Source organism: Austrofundulus limnaeus, unplaced genomic scaffold, assembly GCF_001266775.1.
Source record: "Austrofundulus limnaeus strain Quisiro unplaced genomic scaffold, Austrofundulus_limnaeus-1.0 Scaffold96, whole genome shotgun sequence".
In the NCBI taxonomy this organism is placed as follows: domain Eukaryota; kingdom Metazoa; phylum Chordata; class Actinopteri; order Cyprinodontiformes; family Rivulidae; genus Austrofundulus; species Austrofundulus limnaeus.
Window position 1 is genome coordinate 567,951 of NW_013952498.1, and position 4,930 is coordinate 572,880.

A 4,930-nucleotide genomic window follows, 5' to 3' on the forward strand; every position below is an offset into this window, starting at 1 on the left:
GTGTGTGTGTGTGTGTGTGTGTGTGTGTGTGTGTGTGTGCTTGCAGCTTAGAAGGACTGCATCATTCATGGGAATATTTTAGTTGAAGCACAGCAGCAGAAAATACATATATTCCACATGTTGTACTTTAAACAACAAACGCTAAATGGGATGAAAAAAATGTCGGGAGAATCTTGTGAGCAGATTAATAAGAAAAAGAAGAGTTCATGAAAAACAACACCCACTGGTTCTTTAGCTTTAAATCTGTTTTATTGAAGATATTTAAACGTTAAAACCTGAAAAATGCATTTATATCAGTTATTTGGATGTTATTTTGTGTATTATATATATCTTTGTTCTCTCACAGGGTATGCAGCAAGTATTGTGTGATTGGTCGGAACATTGTGGGCGTGTTCATGTGGAGTAACAGGTGAAGTTCACCGCAACTGCTTAACTGAGGAGCAGCTGGTCGAGGCTGTTAGAAAAAAACATCTTTTACAACTGTTTGAAATTTTGAGGATGGTCAAATAAAACTAATAAAGATAGTCAGACTGCTTGTGGAAAAAGATGGTACAATATTTTTGCGGAGAGGAGACAGTCAAGTTGTTATAGAAACTACAAGTTTCTGTAAATTGCATGCAAAAATCTCACTAAATTAGTCAAAAACAGCTTCAAACATTTTTTTTACATGTCTCAGTGCTAAGAAATATTACCCACCCTCACCCTGTTCATTGTTGTATTTATGAAACTGATGGACTTGGACATTAGAGGTGTCAATCACCAGCTTTATGCGTTGTTATAAACGTAGTTGACGTATGAGACAGCGCGGAGACACAGGCGGCTCTTTGTGTCTGTGCTGGTGGGATAGAGGGAGGGCCTTACTGAGCTGCAGTTTCTCTCTGAGCATAAAAAGCCAATGTAAACAAGAACGTCTCACAACCTTGTGAGCGAGAGCAGATTTTCAAGATTTAACGGGGTATCAGCCTTAGATGGAGGATGTCTGCATGGAAGATATTTCAGAATAACAGTGCCACTTTATTTTTAGGTCAGAAGTCACCATGTAGAGTTTGGAGCTGGAGGGGGTTGGCTGAAACCTGATTTTAGAAAAAAAGAAAGCAAACCTTTGAGACCTACCTATTCTAATTACAAGGGCTTACTTTGTACAATCACAAGCAAATGAACCAGGAGAGGAGCAAATGATGAAATAATCTGAGGGGAAAATGTTGGCCGTCCAATGATTACGCTCTGAAAGCCTTATTAAAACCGCTCAGTGGTTCATAAGAGTTTTTGCTAACATGACAGAAGCACAGCAGCTGGCAATAARAAAAACAAAAATATAAACTCAGCCCAGAAACACATTTAATCTGTGTTAAATCCTCCAGAAGGGGATCTTGTCTGATTATTTGCCAGATTCTGTCTCTTTGTTTTGTTTTTTTAATGTCTTTCTCTCCTTTTCTCTGACYCTCTCTGCTTGTGTGACTCTGTCCCTGTGAAGAACAAGGCCCACAGCTCAGGATTTATACTTTTTGAATAACAATGGCTCGTCATGTTGCTTCTGCCCTGAGCGGTCTATCTAGAAAAGAATGTGTCAGTGTTCACAGCCGTGTGTGTGTGTGTGTCCTATAAATATTTCCCTAAGCCGCTCTCTGTTATGAATGTATAAAAAGGTCAGACCGTGTTATGTCCCGTTTACTCCACTGGATTTACGCCTCTTTCCCATCAGTACCCTGCAGCGCTGCACTAAAATAAAATGTGTGTGTGGGAGTGTGTCAGTAGACAGTATTTGTGCTGCTCTTTGGCTCACAGTTTGTGTGTAAATGTGTGTGTATCCCCTCCCCTCTTCTCCTTCCCCTCCCCTCCCCTCCAAGCCTGCACGGTGAAGATGCTGAGCCCTCTACGGCGTCCAAATTTAGCTCCCCGTTCAATCGATGACGACAGAACCCCGGCGCCATGACTCTGCATACTGATAGMACTGCCGCCTATATCACCACCTCTGGAGAAAGAGGACAAAAAGAAAAGCAAAAACTAAAAAAAGAGCAGCAAACGCAGCATTTGATTCAAGCCCACGTTTAAAGAGATGAAGATGAGAGTAAAAAATAGGCATCGAGGGGGTAAGGAAAGGAAGAGTCAGGTGAGAGGAGGGGAGAGATGAAAGGAAGGAGGCAGGTGTAAACAGAGCAGAGAGGGAAGTGAGTGATGGAGACAGATGTGGGGGAAGCTTCAGGAGGAGGTGGATAGTTCAGAGATTGAAGGGAAAGAGAAAACAGAGAACATCTGCAGATCCCTCCAGAAATCTAAGAATATATAAAAGCAAAAACATATTTTTTTCTAGAGTGAAAGAGCTCGCTCTCTTTGTCTGCAAACCAACTTGGTTGAGTTGAGGTGAAACGCAGAAAGATATTCAGAGATAATCAGAGATATTTKGAGATATTCTGTAATAAAACAACTACTCAGATCTGTCAGATTCAAAGAGAATAAATAAAAAGACAGATTTTATCAAAGACGTCAGCTCTTACATGCAAGTAAGAGTTAATTTATGTTTCTGTATTTATCAGGGATAATACATACTGTATATACTAAAACTCTAAAAGTGTAAGTATATTTATTCTATATTAAAACTTCTGACCAAGATACACTTAAGTAGTAGTACTAAACCAACAGTTAACTTCCAGTGTACTTCATACTTTCAGAAACCAACAAAGAACACTGGAAGTTTACTGCCAGTAAACTAATCGTACACATAGAGGATTACTTTCAGAATACATTAAAGCATTCTTTGATAAATTAAACATAGACTTGAAGTTTATTATGAGTGAAAATGACTTTAAGTATAATTCAAAGATTACTTTTATAAACTTTGTGGGACAATTTAGTTCCAAGATTTGCTAGTTAAATGCTAATATATCTATGTACTTGGAGTGTAAAAGTACACTTGGGGAAATGTACTTTTCTGTACTTAAATATACTTAATGACATGTACTTGATGTATACTTTCTCGTACAGGACACTTCACAGGGATAACAAATAAAAGACAAAACTCTAGTTTTCATCATGCTWGAATTTCAGCTCTAAATGTTGTCGTGTTGTTGATTTTGGGTTGTTTTRATGACTCCCCATCACTAACTCACACTCACCTGTACTTGTCTAAACAGCACAGGTACCTCATCATCCATGGAGACTAAATCCAGCGTTCTTCAAACCAAATCATCTCGATCTGGGCCCTGTTTCTGCCTCCTGAACTGGTTTTGGTCCTCTCTGTCTGCTGGATTCTGCACCTGTCTGGAGGAAGATGTCAGGTTAACAATTTCTGGATCATCTCTTCGACCACACACAAGGACCTCCTTTCACCCCTGGAGGAACCACTGCTGGATCTGCACACAGTTCTTGAGATCTTACACCTTCTGTGCTAAATAGAATCTGTGAACGGCTTCATTCTGTGTGCAGTCTGGATTTTTTTTAGGTCCAAAGAATCCCACCTGTTACAAATATCAGATCTTAGAGTTTAGAAATGGATTCAGATGGACCCAAGAATGCAGAAAGTAACAGGAGGGCAGAGGTGTAAATAACTTAGTATAAATACTTTGTTTCTCTACTTAAGTAAAAAATTGGTTATCTACTTGAGAAATTATTTTTCAGCCAACTTTTTACTTCTTCTTCTTCTTATATTTTCATACAGTAATCTGTACTTTCTACTTACATTTTTTAAAGTGAGAAGTAGAAAGTTATTACTCATATTTTCATGTTGGCTTCACTCTGGCTTTTTTTCTAAATGACACAAATCACATGCCACTCCAGCAGAACAGATCAGGCGTATGTAGCCTGTATGAAGKTGAGAGTAGCAGAGATGTAAATGCAGCTGAAACAGGTGCATCCCAAAGCTTTCAACATGACCATGTTAATACAACAGTGTAGTCATTGTGGCTGGGCTATTCAACTGAATCYCTCCCAGGGTCACGATTACTTAAAGCCAACAGATCAGGGGTTGGACAACACTGTTTGACCTCTTTACTGATAAAAATTGGAAAACCCAATCGACCTGATTCAGGTCTTTATTATGATCCAACATCTGCACCAAATGTTTAGAGGGCACCTTCAGTCTTACAGAGTTAAGTTTGATAAGTGGTGCTGCTGTTTTTGTATTCTGCACAGTCAGCACACCATTAGAGCCCATTACGTTTAAGTGTTTAAGTAAAATTAAATGGAGAAGTTTGATTTAGTGACTGAAACCATTAAAGTAATAAAATGTATCCTGCCTTCCATCCTTCTATCTATTTAACCATCCCAGGATTCCTCTGGGACCTTCGTCAGGCCACCAAGCTCTTGCATGCCTCCTGCTGATAGACATATCTGTGATAAGATTATGAGAACATCCTATTACCCACAAGCCACCTCTCCTGTCTGGTCTGTTTACCTGAAATTTAAAGGTCTACAAAACAGAAGCAAAATAATTAGTGGGCAGAGATGAGATCATTACCATTTTTTTTGTGTGTGGAAATTAGGGAAAAATGTGAAGTAGTTTGAAAAGGGAAGGAGGTATCTGCTGAAGATGATGATGGTACAGGGGTGAGTGTGTGAAAGTAAAAGTAAAACAGAAGCTCCTCCTTGGATGAACCGGTCCTTTAAAGGTCAGGAGGACCACAGAGAGCTGTCTGCAGACTGTTTCTSTCCTTCATCCCTAATCTGCCTCCATCGCTCCCTTTTTCTGCTGCCAGTTTCTTTTTCCTCCCATCATCCTCTTCTTCTCTCTGTCTCTTCACCTCCACCCGCCTCGTCCATCTCTCCCTCTCTTTCTCCATCAGCTTCAAAGAGTCGTCTCGGCAGCAGAGCTTGAGGCTGGATGCCTCTTGAGGTGGAATAAAATCATGCGTCCCTTTGTGCTCTGGCCTGTGTGTGTGTGTGTGTGTGTGTGTGTGTGTGTGTGTGTGTGTGTGTGTGTGTGTGTGTGTGTGTG